General features: G+C 40.3%; 1 pseudogene; it reads right to left on the reverse strand.

Moving 5' to 3' along the window:
- LOC141414882 (myb/SANT-like DNA-binding domain-containing protein 3 pseudogene) overlaps positions 1-2,770 on the reverse strand; it is a 55,696-nt pseudogene extending 52,926 nt beyond the window's left edge.
- Between the last annotated feature and the right edge of the window lie 22,591 nt (positions 2,771-25,361).

Raw genomic sequence — 25,361 nt, forward strand, 5'->3', positions numbered from 1 at the left:
AATAGTAAACAACTCCTTTTGTCATTCATCCTTTGCCCAAAAGTCTCCTCTAAAATAGATTGCATTCTCTAAACATGCACAAAAAAATTTTACCTAGCTTTTTCATTCCAAAATTCAAGGCAGGTACCAGATCTTAAGTGGATGCAGAGATATCCAACTGATATTAACATATTTGTAAAGACTCTAAGCTTAAAAGTAATGCTACTCTCTAAAACAATGTCTGCATACCTCATGGTAGATTTACATTGCATTGAAGAGTTAAATGCCTTTACCTCAAGAGAAATAGTTCACTTCCTTATTTAGTCTACTATACCTAAAGAACCCCACCTGTTAAGAACTGATTCAGAAACTAATACCTCAGAGTTCCTTTCAAAAGGGTCATTTTGTAAATAAGTGTTAACTTTTAATAAAACATGAGTAGTACTATTCCTCAAATAGGAAAGCCAATAATCAGTAAGTCAGTTAAAAGTAACAGTTCATACTCACAAGTGCATGATATTTTTCAAAGTACTTTTGCATGCTTCCAGTTGACTATTAGGTAGAGCAGGAAGGTGACAGATTATTAAAAAGTGGCCTTCCCCACGTCATGCAGCTGGATAGTGATAGGAAAACAGGCTTTGTTGACCAGCCTGTATGTTTACAAAGTCCTACACTATAAATATGAGTTATAAAGTATCATACAACGTACACATTCCTTCTTTTCTTGTTGTTTCTTCGTGTATTTGTATATAAGATAATACTGTTGTATAATCTGTGATATCCAGAATAATATAACTGAAATCATGGGCAGAAATTTGTAATAAAAATAATTATTATACTTAAAAAAAAAAAAAAAGAACTAATTCAGCATACATCTCTTCTGCTGCAGAATCCACGCTGGCTACACATTCAAATCACTTTCCAGCTTGTGATACGTCTACTGCCTCTTACCGAGCTATGATGAACTAAGTAAACATACAAATACAATTACCACATCATCTACAGTAAAAATGATATTGGTTAGAGAAAAAGTGAGAAAAAACTTAAAATGTGTTCCTTTAAATATATGGAAATACAATACCAGCTACTATGGTAACATTTTTGAGATTTCATCTTTTCCTTTAAAAAGCAAAAAAGGCAAGTATTGGCAACTAGTTAAAACAAACACTCCTCCCCCCAAAAAATTATATTTCTTTGAACACTTTGAAAAGAACTGGTACTATTTAAAGGGTGACATTCTTCCAAACTTACACTGACTTTATAGTGACTTATTTGGTGAGGTATACAAAATTAGAAAATGGTGTGTTGCACTTAAACAGTAATAAATATAGCAAAGTAAAGACAAACTCCTAGTTTTGACGTGAAACACTGGCAAAAAAGGAAAAATAAAAAGCTTCAACTTTTCTGTGAATTCAAAAAGCTCATAAACCACAGACATTACCTAATTCATGTCTCAGGGCACCACTGCTGTTAGTTCCAGCTTTCTTTCAGTTTTCCTATAGATCAAATAAAAATAATTGCTTAGCCGAAAAATCAAACTGCACAGGAATTATAAAATCCCTTGCCAAGCATATTTTTATACTGTTGTGAATCCACACCAAGTACAATGGTCAACCGATTGCTCCTGATTTACACCTCGCCTTCCCAGACCCAAACTTATAGTATGTCAAAGACTAGATACTGCAGAGGAAATTGTTTTAAAATGCTTTGCTGCAGCAAACACTGCATTTACAAAGCACCAATACTATGAATTATGCTCTTTGTGATTCTCCTCTCCTTATTTCTTTCCCCTTTCTTCCCAATATTTTGAATGCTTCTTCTGAACATAGCACAAAACATTAAGTCACACACAGTTCTGCAGTAACTCTTTCTTACCTTGAAAGAAACCAAAACCTAGACTGCATTTAATATCTTTCCTTTAGTCTTATCCATGAGTCACTCTCCTGAAGGCAACCACAGAAACCAACCTGTATGATTTGATGCCCTCACCTTTAACACCTGTGTGCATAGAAAAAGAAAATGACTTAAGAGACCAACATATTCGGGGCAATATTACACAGAAGGGAAGGCTGTCTAAGAGACGGGGGTCGTGGGTGGGTCCTGCACAACACTCTTATCACAGCCTCGGAATATATTCAAAGACAGATGAAAACTGCATCGCTTTCCTTTCTCCCTGGAAACATCACACCCCAGCCGCTCAGGTCAGAGCTAATGTGCTTCTCACATTTCAGCAGCACAGGGGAACTTAGGTTCCAGGAACAAGGTTGTCATCACAGGAGGGCGACACCACGGACAATTACAGAGTAGGGGAGAAGGAGCCCGGGAACCAGAGGTCTGTCCCCTCAGCCCCTAACTAAACTCGAAAGCTCACCCACACCTTTTTAGGCGATTTACTGGCAGCCAAGGAGGAGAAGGGATGAGCAGCGCTGTGGAGCTGGGCACTGCTCAGGTGCAGGAGAGGACCGAGCAGAGGACGCACGGTGGCCTGGCTTTGCAGCGCGGGCAGGTCACCCGCTGGGCAGCACCCGCGGGGCGAGCCGTGCTCCCGGGGACGCGCGGCGTGGCTGACCCCGGGTGACCCCGGGTGCAGGGGGGACAGGGGGCGCTGGGGACCGAGGATGGGGTGGGGGACACTGGGGACGCCTTTTCCCTTACCAGGTAGAGCACCATCTCCACGATGTCCCTGCTGCCGACCTGTCCGACCTGCAGGAGTCCAACCTGCGAATTTCATCCGGAAGTTGCGGATCTGCACCGAAAGGTAACTCGTCCCCGCGGGGAGCGGAACCGGAGCCGGAGTCGGAGCCGGACGCCCCATCAGCCCCGCCATCCCGCTGCCGCCGCCATCGCCATCGCCACCGCCTCCGCTGCCGGCCCCGACGGCGATGGGCTCCACGGGCTGAGGCTTGAGCCCCGGGCCGGACCGGCTTGTCGCTCGCCATGGGCCCCTTCCTGAGGACAAGGGACGAGCGGCGGCGCCGCCTCCTCCGGTACCCTTGTACCTGCCTCGGCCGTCGCCTCGGAGACCCGGCCTCCACCAGCGCTGCGGTGCCGGGCCCGCTCCGGCCTGCGCCTCAGACGGCCCGCTCGGCGCCCTGCCCGGCCCAGGCTCGCTGGTGGTGGAGGCGGCGGTGGCGGTGGCGGTGGCCGCTCAGCTGCGCCGCTGCCTCCTCTCTCTTCTCTCTCTTCTTTCTCTCCACCTCCCGGTCTGCCCGGCCCCGCAGAGACGCTGCCGCCGAGCTGAAAAGCCCTAGGAACGAGCAGCTGGCCAAGGCGCTGGCCGGTGCGGAGCTCAGCCTGCGACTGACGCGGCTGTGGGCTCCACAGTCGTTGCGAAGCCCCGACGCCGCCGCTCACCCCGCCATGGAGCCGCCCCATCCTGCGTTAGCGGCCACTGCACCTGCGCAGAGCACCCGGGGTCGGAGCCCTGGCTGCTCCTCTCCTCTTCGCCCTGCCCTCCTTCTCTTCCCCACCCACCCCGCACCCCTGTTCCTCCCCCAGGCCACTCTGAACGGATTGACAGGTGAGCGGGTGCATGGGAACCCCTGCCAGACCCTGCAGCCCACTGGCAGAGGCCAGGAGAGTTGTGGCTTCTTTGTGGCTGCCTCCTTGAGGGTGGACTCTCCTTGTGGGGAAGGACACTGAGTGCGTGTCTTTTAACTTAGTTCCAAGTTTATAATGGGAATGTAATGGGTATTACCAAAAAGAAGAATAAAAAAGCAATTATTTTCTTTGTTTTCTCAACTCACAAGTATAAATGCAAACTAAAAGCCATCACATGTGCCTCAATATCAAAGTAGTGAGTTTTAGTTGCTCCCTGCCACCCCCTTCTGAATTCTGACTGCCCAAAATACATTTGTTCCTCAGCTGCCCTTGCAACTGCTCAATAACCATGTGACCAACTTTGGTGACTGGTTTGCATGTGTGAAGTCGATCAGATTCCTCTTTCTCCTGGCTAGCATGCACATGTGGCGGTGAGTTTGGACCACAAGGGTCACAGGACAGTAATGAGGCAAAAGAAAACTAGAAGGAGCCTGAGCACTGACAGCCATGTAAATCTGAACTTCCATACCAACTTGTTTTGCTATGTGCCAGGGAAAGAATCTTTTATCTTGGTTAAGCAGTGCTTACTTGCACTCTATCACAGCCACCAGAACTGTATCCAGATACAAAATTTCATTCCTGGACAAAGAAACTTGTGGTCCAAGGCATGACAGCCAAACAATGAGTCCAACTCAGTGGCAGCATCAGCATAAGAGTGCGCCCTTCCCACCAAGACACTTGGCCTCAAGATGCTGCTATGAAATTGCCGAAGGCCCAAAGACCAGTGAATAAAAGTCATGAAATTCTCAGGCTTATTTAGATCTCATCTAAATAAGATCTCCGGTGGGGTCAACTTGCTTATTAAATTGAACAAAAGAAAATATGATAGGGGTCTACTGCAATTTTCTAGGAATTATTTTGCCAGCCTTAAAAAACTAGAATGATAATTATATTCCTAAAACAAATCCTGGACCTCAAACTTGCACTACCTGGAGACAGCTACAACCCTGTGCACCCTTCCCCTGAATCACACCAGAAAGATCCATTTTCTATGCCTACTCCCATATAGCATTAGGTAGGGGACCAGCTCCAGAAACTGATCACAGAGGGAATGAATGAGTGAGTTCCTCCAAAAAACAGATCCTAAGTCTAAATAAGCAACTCTACTCCATATCCAGGACAGGAAGTTTGAGGGTTTGGTAATTTTCAGGATTTTGTAATTAATAAAAGGTAGAGGTATCTCTATCATTCTGGTCTTTCTTCTCCAAAAAATGTTTTTATTGCAGGTTTCCTACTCCTATGGCATGATTTAATGGGGAGAAAGTTGATAAACTGTCCTTTAATTTTTGAGGAGCTATATCTGGACTTCATAGAGAGACTACATATCACAGTGAAAGGCATAAACGTATTGCATGTGTAGAGAGAAAGATGAGTATGGATGTTTGAGTGGCTGAAGAGGTAATATGAAAACAGCTAAGTGTCTCTCAATGTCTGTTCAATCTCTTCATAGTAATAGAATCTCCAGATCTTAGGTGGGCAACTGGCTGTCAGAAAAAAAGGTTACATTGCTTAGCCTCCTTACAATTATTGTGCCCAAGTACAGTCAATTAAAGCAGAAGTGAGGTCACCTTCTAAGGAATCATTTAAAAGCATCCTGCTTCCCTTTCCACTGATCAGTGGGTGTGCTAGCAAGCCACCTGAGACCATGCAGGTGAGGACTCTACCCTAGTAATAGAGGAAATAAGGAGCCTCACCCTCTGCTGACTTTATGGAATACCATGATACCACCTTGGACTGTGAAGTGGGAAAGGAACAAAATTCCACCTTGGAAAACTTCTGTTAACTTAGACATTTAACACATCAGCCAAAGCTATATCTTAACTAATACACCTGCCTTAATTAAACATTCTATTGAAAGTGGCAGAAGTCATTGGAAAGACAACTGCAAAGCACAGGGTTCTCATATCAAGTTTCTTGTTATTTTATTTTGGGGGGAATTTCATTCTGTATTTAAAATCATACTAGGAAATTGAGAACACACAATCATGTGTCTCCCAGTTTAAAGGCTTACTTATAAAATTTAACTTCTTTCAAAGGAATATCCATATGGATGTAAAAGTATACATAAATACACATGTAGGTCTTTTTGACTTGATAAAATATTAATATTCCACTCTTAAGCACATGTAAATTGAGTAATGAAGAACTAAGAATATAGGAATAGCCTTTTTTGTGTCATCTATTTTTGTATTGTTTTCCTGAGAATGACCCCAAGGTTTACAGAAAGGAATGTTGTTCACTATGAAGTAAAATTTCGAGAGATTATAATGCTTCAAATAATTTCTCGCTTTTCTTAAATACATACCATGATTTTTATCTAAGCTCCTTATATAATAATAATAATAGAGTATAAGCACTTGTCATAGCACTGATCATAATTAGTTCACTGGTATCAAGAAGCTAAAAACATGTTTGTTTAATCTATTTGTATCATTTTTTCTGAGGTCTTTTACTTTTACCCTACAGTAGAAGAGGTGGTTTATTGATAGTAAAGGTATGTGTGGTATAATTGGGGCCCTAAGTGGTGTAAAACTTACAATCCAATAGTAGAAGTTAGGACAAGAAGTGAAATATCACCACATGAAAGAGTGATCAAAGAAGCTAAGGATATTAGCTTGAATATAGTTGTATCTTGTGTTATATTGTATTGAAATCATGTGATTTTATCTAAAGAAATAAAAAATTAAGGCAGGAGCAACTGATAAATTTGGAAAATAGATAAGTGGTCTAGATCACTCTGCAATCAGAGAATAAGAAAAGTAGTTGTAAAAGAATGAGAAACTTTTAAAGATCAACCTAGGGATTTTTATTTGAGGGTATTTTGTTATAGATATTGAAACATGATTTTTATATGAAATGGCTGAGACAAAAAACTGTGTAGGATATAGACAGTAGGAGATTGAGTTCAAGAAAAAGTACAGGTCTCAGAGCTGAGGAAATCAAGAACCTATGAGGTTAAATTGTTAGAAGAACCAACTACATAGGTGTGGAAGGGAAGTCAAATGACAATAATAGGACTTGGGTGAAGAGAAAGTTCTGGAATAGTTATGGTAGTATTTAGAAAATTCTATAATTGGTTGGATAGGTAGAGTTTTAGGAGTTTTTATAGTACAGGGCAATGATTTGGGATAGGCATTGTGGAAATAAAAGCATACCAACTCACTTCTAAATTCTGGGAAAACAATCAGTTAAGTGGCTTTCAGAGTAAGCAATATCCCTATAGAGAAAGCTGGATTTTAATTAAAGAAAAGAAATGGAGTGATTGCCCTATTAACTACTTTTCTGAAGTCACAATAGAATGGTTTGCAAGGAAAAGATGCTTGAGTTACAACTAAAGCACAGAGAAATATCAAGATCAGTTAATAGAGAGGACAATTGACAAGTTTAAAAAATAAAGAACAAAATTACTTTGAAATTACTTAACTATCGTTTCTCATATTTCTTAGGAAGATGGAACTAAAGGGGCTCCAAAGAAGTAATTATAGGGCCTCCAAAGGAATCCTAGTCTCTATCCATGATATAGAAGAAGTTTGTTGCCAAGATCCCTTTCCCCAAGAGTTAATTATTTGACATGGGGTAGGAGACTGAATGTAAATAAAATTATTTCATTTTTAAATAAAATAGTTTATTTTCTTCATAGAGAACTGAATTACTGTCAAATTTTGAGCTAATCTTACAGTTCAGAAATGCCTTTCCCATATCATTGAACTGTGCCTTTTTCAGTTAAAATAAAATGCTGCCTTCAGGGAGCATAGCTCCCAAGAGATCAGTAAAATCATGAGAAATCCAATGTCTATTTATCAGTAAACATATGTGAAGTTTAATGGGTCTCTTAGGATTTGACCACTGTTAAAAATTCTTCAGCAAAATTAAGTGGCACATAGATGCCACAAATCTCAAGAGATCTTTAAAGAATTGAACATGAAATACGGAAACAAATCTAGAGAATTCTTGTTAGCATAAATCTTAACTTTTAGAGGAATGTAAGAACAGAATATTATACACAGAAATAAATGAAAGAAGAGGTTATTAGCACTGTCTCAAAAAAAGAGTAAGGAAATATTGAAGGGCTTTAAAAACTGTATAAATGAATATAATTTGAAGAAGAATATCATTTTAATATTAATTTTTAAACATCAGTCTTGAATAACTACTACCATGATTGCAACACCTTAAATGAGTGTTACTTTCAAAAATTATTATTAATAAAGAAAGGCAAATATTTAGACTTGTGTAAATTAGGAGAAAATGTTGTCAGTTTAAGTTTAGTAAGCACGCTAATGTACTTTTGAATGTGTATTCATGACCCAAGATTGGTTTCTACATGATCTAATGATTTATTTAAACAACCTTCAACACCTACAATGTTCTCAAAAGCACATGAACAGTTGACCTTCTATATTTACAGGTATATCTATGGGTTCAACAAACCTTGGTTCAAAATATTCTTTTATATATATATTGTGTCTGCACTGCATATACAGCCTTTTTCTTGTTATTATTAGTCCCTAAGCAATCCAGTGTAGCAACAATTTACAGAGGATTTACACTGTGTTAGGTATTATAAGTAATCTCAAGACAACTTAAGGTATGCAGAAGTATAGTTTATATCAAATACTACACTATTTTATATGAAGGACTTGAGAATCCATAGATTTTATCATCAGGGTACCTGAACCAATTCTCCCAAATATATTCCTGGTATCCCATCTACTGCAGAGTGCTCTTTTTCTTTAATCTCACACATTGGTAATAAACTGCAACCCTCTCTTGTTAAACTTATTAGAGGAGAAAATACTAAAGTAAGAGACAAACTGAAAGGTATTCCTTTTGTCACAGTAAATGGGCTCACCCTATCCAGTCTATAAAGTACAAAGAAATTTAACACATTTTAAAAGTGGGTAACACAGTTGAGTCCAGATTTAACTAAGCAATTTATAAACTGTGCAGTCAGGGTGTTCCAGAGTCTTGGTCATATCTTTCTTGAGGCAGCAATAACTGTTCACATATGGCTCATTCAGATGTTCTGACTCTTTTCCTGCTGTTGTAGAGGAGATTCTTGACTTGCAATAATGGCATCCTTATTTTTAATTCATATTCACAGGCTGGACTGTATCGAATAAAACCTCCAACAGAAAGATCCTGGAAAGAATCCAGTCTGTCATCTCTGAAGTTGTAATCACAGCAACTCAGCTGCGAAAATAAAGCACAACAGGATTCCTGAGTGTATGCGCAAGTGAGAAATCTGTGGGTACAGAAGACAATCATGAGGATGTGGTAAATGATCATATCCATCTATATTTCTTGATGTGCAAATCCAAATTAGAGTAAAAACATTTTCTGCAAATGTTCATAGCAATGTCTTCTTTTTCCTTTGGGATAATCTGCTTCATTGATTCAGTCAGTAGAGATTTACTGAGACCCGACTTGTCCTAGGCATTAGGGATCTAGCAGTTCGTGAGATAGGAGTTCTCTCTTTTGGGGCAGACACATAGTAAGCAAATGGGTAAATCAGGGAGTGATGTGTGCAACAAAGAAAACAAAACACAATGATAAGATGCAGAATTCTGGGTGGTATGGCATTTCTTTAGGTTGGAGTGCCTCTCTGAGGAGAGCATATGAAAACAAAGAACAACAAGAGAAAGATACGAAGCAACAAAGATGTAGGCAGAGGGAAGAGTGAATACCATGATATAAACTGGGAGTCAGGTGATAAACATGGTGGTTCATGCCTGTAATCTCAGTACTCAGAAGGCTAAGCAGGAGGATCAGGAGTTCATGGCCAGCTTCTTCTACATAGTGAATTTCAGGCCAGCCTGGGCTACGTATGAGACCCTGTCTCTAAAAATGAAAAATAAATAAGGTCATCAATTAAATAAAAATAAAAATAAATAAAATGGGAGTCAGTTTGCCTGTTCAAGAAAACCAATGAACTACCACTTGCTAGGACCTTAAGAGTCATACATATTACCAAATTTCCCTGAACATTCTATCACCCCATAACAAATATATGCATTAATTTTATTTTAGTAAGCATTATAAACTGTGCTAAGTACTGGAGAATCCATGGTGATTTAGAATTTCACATATATGAAAACAATTCAGAGTAACAAAATATGTAAGTGCTTTATCAGACATAGTATAAAATGTGTTAGCAACAACGATTATATATAATTCTTCCCATTTGGGTCAGTAAATGTAAATGTTGGAGGTGGGTCATGAAGAATAAGTAGGAGTTTGGGGTCAGACAAGGAAAGAAATGTTCTAGATTTATTTTTTACTTTTATTTTTATGTTTCATTAGTATGTAATAGTTGTACAGTGGGATACATTGTGATATTTACATATGTGTTTACTATATAACTTAGTGAGATTTACTTCCTCCATCATTCTTCCTCCTTCCCCTTTTCTTAGAATAATTTCATCAGGTTTTTTTCATTCTTCTATTTTCATATATGAATACAAAATACATCTACCATATTCCTACTCATTCACCCTTACCTTATGCCATCCCCTCTCCCATTGATACCTACCCACCAGAAAACACTTGTTTTGCGTTTTTATCCCTCATTATTTAAAGTGCATGTTAATAATCCAAGAGGTTCCCCCCAGCATTTTTGACATGTAGATATCGTGCTTTACTCAGATTAACAACCCCCAACTGCTTACTTTTTCTCTGTCACCTTGCTCCCTCTCCACACAACAGCTTATATTTATATTTCTTTAATGAAAACTTGACCCATATACCAACTGCTTCCTGAGCAACTTCATCTGGATATTTCACTCACTAGATTTAACATGATGCAAAAAAAAAAAAAACAAAACTTCCCTGCCCCAAACATACTCATCATTCTATATTCTGCATTGTACTTAACCCACTCTGGAAACCGGTAATTAACTTGACTCCTTTCTCCAGCTTCCATATCCCTTCCTTACCAACTATTGCCAATTCTACCCTTAGATAGCTAGTTAATCTCTTTTCCTCTTTACTACGCCTGCCTCTCGTATTTTTCTTTCTGAAATTCATTTCATACCCCAATTTCAGTTCAAGATACTCTGAAACCCTGTGGTCACCTTCAATCAAAAAGTACATAAGGGATAGTCACTGTGACTGGTGCCTCTAATCTGAGCTAATCAGGAGACATACTGGGAAGATCACAGTTTAAGGCCAGCTCAGGCTCAAAGCAAGTGAGGCCCCAGCTCAACCAATAAGCTGGCTGTGGTAGAGCATGCCTGTCCTCCCAGCTACTTGGGAAGGAGACTGTAGTTAGGAGGATCATGGTCCAAGGCCAGCCCTAGGCAAAAAGGCAAGACCCTATCCAAAAAAGAACTACATATAGAACTGGAGATCATCATGCTGAGCAACATAAGTCTAGCTCAGAAGGTCAAATATCACATATTCTCCCACATTTGTAGAATCTAGACCTAAAATGATGATGATGACAACAGTAATAACACTTATACTGGGACATGAATGTATATTGGGGACCATCTAGGTGGGACGAGCAGGAGAGGGGAAAGAGAAAGGAAAGGATACTGAGGGGCAAAGAGGACAGAAGTAACTGCATATATACATACAATAGCAGTGTAACAAAACACTAAACACTGTTTGAAAGAGGGGGGAAGAAGGAGAGACAAAAGGGAATACAATGGAGATAGTGAACTTGTTCAAGGTACTCTGTATGCAAGTAATGGAATTACAATAAAATCTCCTTGTATTGTTAATGTATAGTAAATCAAAAACTATATATATAATATACATATCTACCTATATAAATAACATATATATATATATATATATATATATATATATATAATATATACACACACACACACGTACATATATGTATATAACAAAAAGTAACTAAAGCAAACAAGGGTTGAGGCAAAGCACCTACATAGCACAAGACCTGAGGTCAAAACCCAGAACTACCAAAAAAGAGAAAGAAAAAAAAAACACTTAAGCCTTAAGGTCTTGGACATGAGGGTTCTTCCATTCATCTGCAAAGGCCGGTTTCCAAGGCCTTCTTGATTCTCCATCTTCTGGATGGAAGAAAGGAAATGAAAGGTCAGAGACAAAGTCATTCTTTAGGACATGGTTTTCTACTGAGTGGGATTACTGTATCATTAAGAAGTTCTATACTGAGTTGGGAAGCTCAGCCTTGTTGCATTCTTGTGCATTCTGTCTCTTGGCTCTTGATTTGCTCTGTTCTTCATTACCATAATAGATACGTGAGGCAGGATACCTATGAAGAAAAAAGGCTTCTTTAGCTCAGTTTTGGAGGCTGAAAGTCTGAACAGCATGGCACGGTACTTGGGAGGGCCTCATGGCCCAATTCTATGACTCTCCACATAGGAACACAGAGATAGAAGCTGTGGGACCAGGCTTGAGATTTTATAACTATCCTCTCATGAGAACTAACTGGGATCCCAAGAAATACCTTTGTTTCTTTCAAGAGCATGCTACCAATTAACCTAGAACATTCCACCTAGAACATCCCCCCTCTTAAAGATAGCACCTCCCAGTACCACTTCTTGGCTACTAAGATCCTGGGCACAGGAACATTTGTAAAAACAAGTTACATCCAAACTTCTCCCCCTCCCTGCTGCTCCCCAAGATTTATGACCTTCTCACAATGCAAAATATCTTTATCCCATCCCCAGTAGTCCCCATATCTTAACTGCTCCAGCATCACTCAAAAGCACAAGACCAAAGTCTCCTCTGAGTCTCAAGGCAAACTTTTTCATCTGTGGCCCCTATATATTCAAAAAACAAGTTACGTACTTAAAAGACACAAAGATGGGAGAAGCACAGGATAAATATTCTTATTCCAAAAGGGAGAAATAGGCAAGTGGAAAGGAATAATCAGCCTAAAGCAAGACTGAAACACAGAAGGTCAGACATTAAATCCTAAAGTTCTAATTCAGTATCTTGTGCACATGAGGGATGTGGGGGAGGGGAGCAGCTGGGTCCTCAAGCCCTTGGGCAGCCCTGCCCCTGTGGCGTTGCTGGTGACTGTCCACATGGCTGCTCTCTTAGGCTGCATGTTGATAATGGTGATTTTCCAGGGCATGCATTTCAGTTTGCTGGTGTGTCTATTTTCCTGGAGTCTCCACCTCGGCTCCACTCCCACAAGTCCACCAGGCATCATCCTACATTGTGCTCCTGCAAGAGCTCCAACACTGTGGCAAACTTTTGCCTAGCCTCCCAGTCCTCCTCATGAATTATCAGTGGAATTTGTCAAATCCCCATAACTTGCATTTTGCATATGTGCAGAACCAGAATTATGGGGAAGGCACCAAGGTTTCCACCAGCATGAGCTGCATCTGGACACATTTGAATGAAGGCTGCAGTGGCCTTGGAACACTTTACAAAAAAGCTAGCATCCTCAGGCAGTACTAGCGCATTTTGAGTGCCTTGGGGTTCCTTGGAAAAACTCTTCCCTGAAATGTCTCTGGGCCTGTGAAGGGACCTGAGATGCTCTAAGTCTTTTCCAATTGCTGTCATGCAAAGTAACTGGCTCCCTTTTGTGCTCCTAAAATCTTTAGCAAGCAGTTTCTCAACACACTTTTTCTTTGCTCCTTCCCTGATCAGGCTGTGAATTTTCCAAATCTTTCCATCTTGCTTCTCTTTGGTTATCCATTCTGTCTTTAGGTCCTGCCATTACTCCCAAATCCTTCTGCCTGCAATTAAAAGTAACCAAGCAGCAACCTGAATGATGTTTTTTGTTTGGTATTTGTTATGATGTATCAGTTCATAACTTTAAAATTCAGCTTTCATAAAGCTCTAGGAAATGGACATAGTGCAGTCAAGTATTTTGCAGTGGTATGACAAGGGTGCTCTCTAGTTGTTCTTCATTTGCATCTGAGAACTTACCCACATGGCCTTGACTGTCAAGATTTCTAAGAGCATTCCCACTTTTCTCATCTTCTGAGCCCTCACCAGAATCACCCACGATGCTCTGCTTACAACATTCTAGGCTATTTCTAGCCTGATCCTCCAAACAATGCGAACCTCTGCCACATTACCCAATTCCAATGCTGTCTCCATATTTTTCCTCATTGTCAATTTTCTGTATTAGTTTTTCATTACTATAATGAAATACTGCAGGCAAGTGAACTTTATAAATAAAAGAGGCTTATTCTGTCTCATGGATCTGGAGGTGAAGGTAGGGAGGCCATATCTGGTGATGGCCTTCTTGGTGGCAGAGTCCCAAGGTGGTACATGGTATCACATTGAAAGAAACATGGAGTGTACATGTCTGTCTGTGTGACTTTGCTCCTCTTATAAAAGCATGAGGATTCAGTCAAAGGGGCTCCACTCTTCTGACCTTATGTAGCCCTAATCATTTCCCACAGACAGCGATTGTAGATGGATTAAGTTTCCACCCTAGTAATGTCTTACACTGGAAGTTAAATTTAAACACATGAGACTTGGGAGACCCTCAAACCATGTCTGAACCCTAGCATGACTGTATTAGGATGTCAATTCAATAGGACCTGTGTCTTTGGGAGATCATAGTCAAATATCTCTCCTTTTCCATTTCTGTTTCCTTCTATACTTGTCTCTTGGCTAATAAGATCAACTTGATAAATTTAACTGAGGCTGTCTCTAGTTACTTAGTCATTCTCTCTATCTCCTTTCTCTCTCTCTCTCTCTCTCTCTCTCTCTCTCTCTCTCTCTCTCTCTCTCTCTCTCTCTCTCTCTCAATTTCACTTCCTTCCTGACCCCAGCCACTTGGAAAGTCGTATCGGTGTTTATGAGGGTGTATGGGGATATACAGTAGGTGAGGGTGTAGGTGGATTAGAATAGAAAGCTCAGAATAGGCTACCTAATATAAACCTTAATCTCCCATTCAAGCTTCTGGAAAAAAATGCTCTCCTTGATGTATCAGGCATTTGTTCAGCCATTAATAAAATGATATTTTTGTTCTCACTTTGCCATTGTTTCAGTTTAGAGCTCTTTCTGCACTTTTATGACAAGGGAAGCAGTCAGGCAGGAAGGAAGTAGGTTGATGATGAATAAAGACAACTTGCAAAATGTCTGTGAGGAAAATAGCATGCGGAGTAGGCAAGACAAAAATTTGGGGATCTAGGACTGAATTTCTGCATTCCTGAGTACTGTGGCCCCCAGAAGTTCATATGCTGGAAACTTAATCCCCAAATTTATATTTATGTTTATATATATAAAAATTTATATAGATACATATATGCATGCTGATTTATATGGTGATTTGGAGGTAGGACCTTTAGGAGTTACTACGATTGCCTGAGTTCATGAGGCTGGAACCCCCACAATGGCAATAGTGGCTTTCTATGGAGAGAGATGAGAGAGAGAGAGAAAGAGAGAGAAAGGAAGGAAGGAAAGAGGAAGGAAGGAAGAAAAGAAGGAAGTAAAGAAGGAAGGGATAAAGAGAAAAAGCTGGCATGCTTTCTCTATCTTGCCATGCAATTTCTCCCTTTTGAAGTGGGAGTGTTTATCCTATGCTTATCCCATCATTGTATTTTGGAAGCAAATAACTTGTCTGGTTTTATAGGTTTGCAGCTAGAGAGGATATGTCCTCAGGATGGATTGTACCTCAGGATGATATTTAAAAACACTGGAATTTAAAGTTGAGGTTGGAATGAGTTAATATCTTTGGGAATGTTGGGATGAAATGGATGTTTTTTGCTTGAGAAAGACATGAATTTTGGAGAGCAAGGAGAGAAATGTTATAGACTGATTGTACCTTAACCTCAAAATTCATATATTGAAGCACTACTCCAATGTGGCTGCATGTGGAGGTAGTGAAGGCTAAATAAAGTCACAAGGATGGGACATTTATCCAACAGAGTTGGTGGTTTTAGAAAAGAGACATCAGAGCTCTGTCTTTCCTATGTGTGAGATCACAAGCAGAAGCAGGTATATGCAAGCCAGGAGAAGAACTCTGACCACACTGAATTGTCCAGAATCTTGGTCTTGGACTCCTCAACCTCCAGAACAGTGGGAAAATAAATCCCTGTTGCTTAAGCCACTCAGTCTGTGCTATTTTACTATGACAGACCAGGCTGTCTAGTACTGAAACCTAGACTGGCTTCTAGTTTTGGATTGGGTAGAAATTAACAGAGAAACCATCCATAATTGGTCAAAATCAAGCAACACTGGGAAAGCAGTTATAATGGGGACAACTAAGAAAACGTGCACCTCTTGGAAGTGAAACAAAGTACTAGAGGTATGCAAGGCCCTAAGTTCAAACCCTAGGATTATAAGTAGAAAGAGAGTATTGATGAAGAGAAGGCTTACCAGAGAGTATGAAAAAGAGAAGAGGTGCTGTTTTATTTAGATATTTTCAAAAGTATGGCACCAAAAGTTTAGACAATTTTGGAGGCACGTGGATATATGCGTTTACTATCACACAAAGTAACCCTTGACTTTGAGTATGTAGAAGAGCATGGCCAAGGAAGTAGCTATTTCTCTTCATCAAGGCCTCAGTACAGAAGGGCAACTAATTGGATACTGCATAATTTACGAACACTGGATTCTGGGATCGCAGTAAAATTATGGCTGGTTTCTGTGGTACATTTAAACTCTTCAAGTATGTGACTCACAATAGTTGTTTTTCAAAATATCCTCAAGCACAAAAAAGGTTGAGAACCATAACTTACACCATTTCAGTGACCTCTAAACTTTGTATGATCATTGAGAAAGAAATTATAAGCATAATGTCACTATAGTTTTCTGTTGAAGAATGTTTCAATTTCTACCTCTGTATAACTAACAGTTATAGTGAACAATCATAGGAAGTTATATCACTATGATAAATTATGAGAAACATAAAATGTTATTAATTACAGTGTATCTGTGGTATCAGAGTAAATAGTTAAAAATACATAGAAACAGAATTATCAAAAGAAACATTTGAATCTAACTAAAATGTAAGTTTCCATTTTTATAGAATGTGCTAAATTGCGAGCATTAGAAAACTAAAAGAAATTATTTAAAAACAATTCAAAGTTTAAAACAGAAATAAAACACCAACTAACTGACAACCGTGGTCTTTAGAGCATATGAATGAGTGACACAATACAACAGACTTCTGGAAAACTGGAGGAAATTAAATATAAAAATGCTTTATAGAGCAATTAAAATGGCTGGCTATATAATGCTTCATAGCTTGAAAATTTGTGGACCCCTAATAGCAATGATAAATGACTCATACTATCTTTCCTTCATTAGTAGTTTTTGTTTCTCATATATTTTATTGTGATATAATTCAACTTACAATAAAATGACCCTTCTAGGATGTACAATCCAGTGATTTTTCAGTATATTCACAAGGTCGTGCACACATCACCATTATCTCATTCTACAAAACATATTAGAAGCCACTCTCCATCCCCCCAGCCCCTGATCTACATTCTGTCTCTATGGAACCACCTGTGCTAGACATTTCATACAAATGGGAGTCATGTAATATGTGGCTTTATGTCTGTCATCTTTCACTTCACATGTTGTCGCATGTATCAGGACTTTATGGCTGTCTATAGTTTTCATTACTGATGTTGCTCTAGTCTCTCAGTAATGAACTTAATTATGAAAAACTCCTGGATGCTTTCCCAGGTGGATCCTCTCACACAATAGGCCCACAGCTTATTCACCTACAGAAACTCAACATCCACTTACTGTTGTTTGAAGAATGCTAAGAAACTCCCCCATGACGTTTATTTTCCCACCTTATCATAGTATACCCCTACTACATGCCCCACTCCTATTGTCTTAACAGGCGCTTCGTTTGGAAATACAAATCATACTTTTAAAAGTACAATTAACTTTTAGTTAATTAGCTTAGCTTCATCACAGATAATAAAATAATCATGCTAAATTTCCCAATCTAAAAATTGGTGGTTTTAATAGAGGAAGAAATGACATAGGAATAATTGTTTAATAATGGTATTTTTCTGAAGTACTGGTGGCCTAGAATCTCTGAGAGCCTAATAAAGGAAAATGACTCATTTTTTATTTATCCAACAATCATTTATTTTTTGCAGTTTTATTTTGGGGTTTGAACTCAGGGCCTTATGCTTGTTAGGCAGGTGTGCTACCACTTGAGCTACTTTGCCAGCCATTCTCTGTGTTGGGTATTTTTGAGATAGGGTCTTGAAAACTAATTGCCTGGAGCTGGCATCAAACCATGATCCTCTTGATCTCTGCATCTGAATATCTAGGATTACAGGTGTGAGCCACCTACACCAAGCCAACAATTGCTTATTGAATACATAGTTCAACAGTGTCAAGTCCTTTTTTTGGAACTGAGGATACAAAACTGTATCCTGCCTCTAAGGAACTCACAGAATTGTAGGAGAGTCAGATATGTAATCAAGCACAATGCAGTTTATTAAGTGCTGATATGCATATATCAACAAGGAGAACAGGGAAGCTGAAGAGATTGGACTAGGAAGGCCAAAGGCTTCCTGGAGGAAGTGACGTAGGAAGAGTGATTAAAAACTAAGTGCCTATCAGCCAGATTAAGAACAGGGAAAAGGAAGCCCAGAAGAATGAAACCATAGATTGTATTCAGAAATATCAAGTGAACCAGTATGGCCAAAGGCAGGAGAGAAGGGAGGTGAGAGTAAAAGAATAATGATGGTGATGATAATAATAGCCTAGTGCTACCTATGTGCTGGTCATTATGTAAAAATAAAAACAAATTGGTTCCTATATTGTAGGGACCGTATAAGTATTTTATATGCTCCATCTCATTTAATGCATTCTGACCATATATGCACTATTTGTATATCTGTTTTATAAGAAGAGGAAACTGGAGCATATAAATATTTAGGAACTTGTCTGTGTTCCCATAGACAAGAAGAATGTGATGTCAGAATATAATCATGGGCCTTGTGGGCCAGGCTGAGGAACTTGACCTTCATCCTGAAAGTGATGGGACCCTAAAGGGTTCTAAGAAGAAAGGTGACCTGACAAACAGATTTACCATTTGAGAAACATCACTCTGGTTGAGGTCAGGCAGCAGAAAAGGCTATAAAAGCTGAGAGAACAATAATCCAACAAAAAGCAATGACATCCTAAATTTTGATTGTGCCTGTGTATTAGGACAGGAAAAGGGGCCAAAAATTCTTTTAAGTAGTGAAATTAAATTCTGAAGAGATGAAAAAAAAAAAGAGGCAGAGTCTAGAATGACTGAAATACTAGGTCAGTGGATGAAAGACTGGACTTTCAACCAGGAGAGTACAGATGGAAGAGGCCTAAGTTCATGTTGACTATGATCCAACCATCATTCAGATATAAATGTCAAAAAGAGAGAGTATATTCTGTACGTCAGAGCCCAACAGGAATGCTTGAGCTGGATATAAGGAGTTGCAAGCAGTGGGTACTAGAAGGAAAGCAGAGACATGTTTTCACTCAATGAGAACATATGTAGGCAGAAAAGTATAGCGAAAAAGAAAAGAATCAGGCCACTAGCAGTGGCAGCAACATAACTGAAGGACAATTAGAAGAACCTCCATGCATGAGACAGTCAAGTGCTGCAGAAGATTGTGTTGAGAGTGGCAAGAGTGCAAGCATATTAAAGTAAGAGTTTAAAAGAGAAGGGGATAACAATGTCGAATGCCACCTTGTGGTCCAAAAAGACAGGACACTGTCACTGAATTTGACAGCTTGAAGATCAATGATGACTTATGAAAGGAGTCTCAGACAATGGAGTCAGATTGCAACCAAAAATGAAAGCACAGAAAGCACAGAATGCAAGCATAGAACCAATCTTTGCAAAGTTTGACTCTGAAGGGCTATGTCAGGAGAGGGCACAGGAAGTGGGAAATGGGCCATCTGGGTGAGCAGATTTATTCTGACCACATGTCTACACAGGGGAAGCATTCTGAACCATCTGGTTAGTTTTGCAGCTGTAGGCAAATAAGTAAGAATCTGACACACCGTTTCTAGTTTGCTGAGCAACAGAGTTTTCAGAATCCTTTGTTGCCTTTGGAGCATGAAGGACCTGGAGGAGAGGGCAGTGTGAGGAGTCTAAAGTACTTTTCTTTAAGAAGATAGTGGTATTGACCCAGATATTTCAATGGGAGAAGCAGTTGCACAAACCACAACACCCCCTCTGACACTCGCACCCAGTCCTGGCAGCAGTACATAGACAAAGTGCAGGGGCAACCACCAGTGGGAAATGCCTAGCATAGTAGCACCAGGAACTGTGGTGATCCTCCCTGCTGCTACTGTGGGAGTGCCTGCCCAGGTGCAAGGCCTCAGCATCCCACAGTGTAGCATGCCCGGAGATGGAGCAACTACCAGGCCTTTTCTATCCTCCTGTTTCCTTCAACTGAAGTGTCCACCTGAAATGAGTGGGGGCAGAAGGTCCCAGAGCTTGGCAAAGTTTCTCTTAGGACCTGCTTTGGCCATGGACTGTAGGTTCAGGGCAACAGCCAGAGTTGCAGCATTTTCGAGGCCCTCTCAGTAAGCCTCTGTAAGCAGTACAGCAGTGGAACCAGATGTTCTTTCCCTGCCCTGTCAAATGCAGGTATTTGTGCAAATCAACATCCACTGGCCTTACCTCTGGCCTCAGAAAGCTGTGTTCTGATAATTAGGCAGGGGGAAGGGAAGACATATCAGAGATAAAACTTTTAAAAAGGTCACATAGCACTGGGGGAATGAAATAGCCAATGAAGTCACATGCAACCATATGTGGGTTGGGCTTTGCTTTTTGGTTCTGTAACCTGCTTGCAAGGGTATATAAGGTGAGATCCCTTTGTTCTTGGGGCTCAGCCTTTGGACACGAGTCTGCTGAGTCTGTGCTGGCAAAATAAAACATTGCTTCCTGCTAAACTGCCTCAGTGTCCCATACCTCAGCTTGAGATTCCCGCAACAGCATAATGAAATGTGTCAACATTTGGAAGATGTGCATATCACAGTTAACAATATTTTCCAAACAACTAATATGTGAGGATCTAAAAGTCATATATGGTTTAAAAAAAAACGCTTCACAATGTGCAAGATAGACCAGAAGATTTTTAGTGTAACAGACTATGAAATTCCATTGATGCAGCTTCAGATTCCACACTATAAAGAATCTTTAAGAAACTCCATGCCTGTAATCTCAGTTCCCTAGGAGGCTGAGGTAAGAGAATCATGAGCCCAAGACAAGCCTGGGCCACATAGCAAAATGAAAGAATGTAAAAAAGGAAGGAAGGGAGGGAGGGAGGGAGGAGGGAGGGAGGAAGGGAGGGATGGATGGAGGAGGGAGGAGGGAGGGAGGGATGGATGGAGGAGGGAGGGAGGGAGGGAGGAGGGAGGGAGGGATGGATGGAGGAGGGAGGAGGGAGAAGGAAAGGAGGGAGGGATGGAGGAGGGAGGAGGAAGGGAGGGATGGATGGAGGAGGGAGGAGGGAGAAGGAAGGGAGGGAGGGATGGAGGAGGGAGGGAGGGAGGGTGGAGGAAGGGAGGGATGGATGGAGGGAGGGAGGAGGGAGGAGGAAGGGAGGAAGGGAGGGATGGATGGGACTACTTGTTAGTTTTTGGTGTGTCAGAAAAGGCTATTAAAATACTCCTCCATTTCAACTACAAATCTGAGTGAGCTTGGATTTGCTTCATATCCATCAGCCAAAACAACATATTCCAACAGATCAAAAACAAAAGCAAATGTGAGAATCCAGATAGCTTCTATTATGCCAGTTATTAAAGATATTTGCAAAAAAAAAAAAAAGTAAAACATGTTTTTGCAAAACAAAGTATGTTTTGTTTAGGAAAATACAGCTATTTTCATTGTTAATTTTAAATGAACAGATGTTTTAACATTGTATCAGGTTTAATTTGGGAGGGGGTATGCTGGGGATTGGGCCCAGGGCCTCTTGAATGGTAAGCACATGCTCTACCCCTGAGCTAGATCTCCCACCCGTACTGAGCTTAATTTTAATATGGTAAATCTCAATAGATATAACCCACATAAAACAAAAAGGGTCCTCAATAATTTTTAAGTTTACGAATGGTTCTTGTGATCAATTCATTTGAGAACTGCTGGCCTAAGACAGGAAATTTAGAAGGCTCTTAGGAGGTAGAATACTGCACAGCCCAAGAACTCAGGCAGGATGTGATTTTGACCATCACTAAGGCCAGCGTTTGTGTGCTAGACACCATGTCAAGTGTTTACAGTCATTGTCTTATTTCCAACAACCCTTTGAAGTTGGTCCTGTTAGACCTGCCACTTACGGTATGAAATTGAGACTCAGATCTTGGCTCATGCTACTGGGACCAAACAGGGGCTCAGACCCAGCCAGTGGGTTCCCATCCCAGGCTCTTAAGTTTGACCACACACTGCCCAGGACACGTGTCCATTTTCCTTATGGTCTTTTCCCGATGCACTGTGACAGCACATGAAGATCCTGTCTCATTATCATTTATTTTTATTGTTTTGCAGTGCTGGGGATCAAATCCAAGACCTCACACATGCTAGGCACGTACTCTGCCACTGAACTGTACCTCCAGGCTCTGTCTCATTACTTATCACCTTGCAAATGATAAAGGATCTGTATTCAGCTATCTTTGGTTATGCTGAATGAGTTCTAACTCAGATGAAGACAAAGACCAAAAGTGCAAATTTATCTCCAACAAGGAAATGAAAACAATAACCACTTAGTTCTTCATTTCCCTCATGAACTCAGAATGTATAATTGACACTTTATAGCTGTTTTTAGTCCTGTTGTTGCTATTTTGTGAAGGAAAGGGTGCTCCCAGTTCTGTGCAGGGGATCTGTTACTACTGCCTAAGTGGAGGAGTGTTCACAAATATCTACATTCACAGGTTTGGCCTTTCGCTGGAAGGATTCAAGAACATCGAAAACTGCTGATAGAGTGGCTCAAGAAGTAAGGCATGCCTAGCAAGCGTGAGGCCGAGTTCAAAACCCAGTGCTGCCAAAAGAAAAAAAAAAAGTTAGTAATGCATTTGCCAGGCGCCAGTGGCTCATGTCTGTAAATCCTAGCTACTCAGGAGGCAGAGATGAGGAGGATCATGGTTTGAAGCCAGCTCGGGCACATAGTTCGAAAAACACTATCTCGAAAAAAACTATCACAAAAAAGAGCTGGTGGAATGACTCAAGGTGTAGGCCCTGAGTTCAAACTCCAGTACTGCAAAAATAAATAAATAAATAAATAAAAAGATGGAAACAAATTTCATGTCGGTTGTGTTCTGTTGAATTAATCTAATGGCTGAAATAAATATTTTTGAGGATGATGAAAGGTAGAGCCAGTTTTATGCTTAAAAATCTACAAAGAAAGATTAAACCTTTAAAAACAACTTTCCTCCCATTCTCAATATAAGAGAAGGTAAGAAGAGGTGGGAGAGCCCAAGAGAATGACCCCCTTTCTCATGCCACCAATCCACTGTCTAAGTGAGGAAAATGAGGCTCAGAGGAGTCAACAGCTTACTCAAAGTCTCAAGGTGGATAAAACACTGAGTTACCAGCCTAAAGGCTCATTCAAGGCAGGAACAGGGTTTACTTCACTTTGTATCCCCAAATCTACTGGAGTCCTGGCATGCAAGAGAGCATGGCAAGTATTTGCCAGCACCATCCCAGTTACAAACCAGGGATCTTAGTGACTCTGAAACCTCACTACTTACCTCTGCTCTGACAGTGCTGACAAAACAGTTTTAGTGCCTTGACTAGAGAAGTTAAAGAAATCCCAAATGACTGATGACTACATGTGGAATAGGGAAGGACCTTGGGGAGAATGGGGAAATGGAAAGAGCTTTCTGATGCTAACATATTCACACTGTGGGTACTGTCATACAATGGAAGAAAACCAGCTATTTCCAGGAAGCTGCCTCATTCTTTTTTTGCCTCCCAGTTTTTCTGAAAGAACCACTTGGGAGGGATAAGAAGCAACCAACATGAGCCACTAGACAGCACCTCAGGGACAGTTAGGATGCTTTACATTGTGTTTCATAGTACTGCACATGGAAAGTAGATTGAACCTACAGCCAATAACCCAGAAGGGAACAGGCTGGAGTCTCGGGAGGCAGAACAAAGGAGAATTCCTGGTACTCCTTTCAGTCTGGGAAATAGGGGAGACCAGAAAGAACACATAGGAGATGTCCGTGAAAAAAAAGAACAAATTCCAATTGTACACATACAGGAGATAGTTTTTCTCTTTCAATTTTTTTTCTACCTGAAATATAATACATAATTATTTGGAAGTCACAGGAACTTAAAAAGAAAAAAGTATCCACTTAAAGTTATCACTATTGATTGGGTTGGTGGTAGAGCACTTGCCTACCATATGTGAGGCCCTGCTTTCCATCGCCAGTACCACCAAAAAAAAAAAAAAAAAAAAGTTGAAAACACAGAAGTTACAATGTTAAGTATGTATATATATATATTGTTGATGGGAAATAAAATCAAACTATTTGAAAACAAGGAAATTACATGCTTTTAGGGTTAATTAGGACTGCAATCTAGGAAAACTTAAAAACCGGCCCTGAGGGCCAGGCATGGTGGCTTCTGGTCTATAATTCTGCATTTGGGAGGCCACGGCAGGAGAACCTTGAATTCAAGGTCAGCCTGGGCTAAAATAAAATTAAAAAGAAAACGTGCTCTGAAGTTTTACAAAATGGCAGCTGTATTTAAAGCTTTAAGCCACAAGGGGGACTGTTAATTTATATCACTTCTTAGTCAGAAATTATGATGGGTGTGGCAAAACTTAAGCCATTTGTAAGAAGGGGATTGGATGTGATGTCAGTTTCTTGGTAGTTTTGAGGAATGAATCTGTTATACAGAGGTCAGCAGAGGTTAATACACAATATTTCAGGAAACTGTGGTTTGGCCTGGTCCAAAGTTTTGGCCTTATTCAAAGGTTGTGCTGTGGATGTGTCTGAGATCCAATTAACAATGGCCTTGCAACTCAATTTAAGTTCCCTGAACCATTGCTGCTCCATTTTGACTTTTTAACTTGACCACACACACACACACACACTCACATGCATGCATACACACACATAATTTTACATATATATTTTTCTTGCTTTTTTCATTTAGCATTATGCCATAAGAGTATTGCCATATTTTTTTAACTTTTTGTTTTGAAATAATTATAGATTCATTGGAAGTTGGAAAAGTATGTAGGGAGCGCCCCTGTACTCTTCACCTAGTTTCCTTTACTGGTAATATCTTGCAGAACCAGAGTACACAATCACAACCAGGAAACAGACAAGGTCACAATGTGTGCATATTGTGACTAAAATTTTATTACTTATATAGCTGTAATCCTGCAGTCCCCATAACAATCAAGATACAGAACTGTTCCCTCACTACATGACCCCCTTATATGAACAATTTAGAGTCATACCTATCTCTCTGCATGCCCCCCACCATCTTTAACCCCCGGCATCCACCAATCTATTTTTTTTTTTAGCAGTACTGGGGTTTGGACTCAGGGCCTCATGATTGGTAGGCAGATGCTCTACCACTTGAGCCACTCCACTAGCCCAATTTTTTATTTAAAAACCTTAAAGAAACATTATTTCAATAATGCTATACAGCAGAATTTCAAGATGGCCATACAGAGGTGCCCAGCACTCACCTCTTCCTCCACAAAGAGCCAAAGGAACAAGTGTATGGTTGCATTTTACATTTTGAGGTAAGTGATGTTGGGAAAAGAATGGAAGTCAGCAAGAAACAGACTGAAACATAGTCAGAGACCTGGGACAACAGTGTAGTTAGAAACAAAATGCTCAGCATGTGCCAGTCCCTCTCCACAGCTGGGGGAGGGGTCATCTCCATTCTGTACAGTTGG

This window comes from Castor canadensis, chromosome 12 (assembly GCF_047511655.1).
Source record: "Castor canadensis chromosome 12, mCasCan1.hap1v2, whole genome shotgun sequence".
NCBI classification, from domain to species: Eukaryota; Metazoa; Chordata; class Mammalia; order Rodentia; family Castoridae; genus Castor; species Castor canadensis.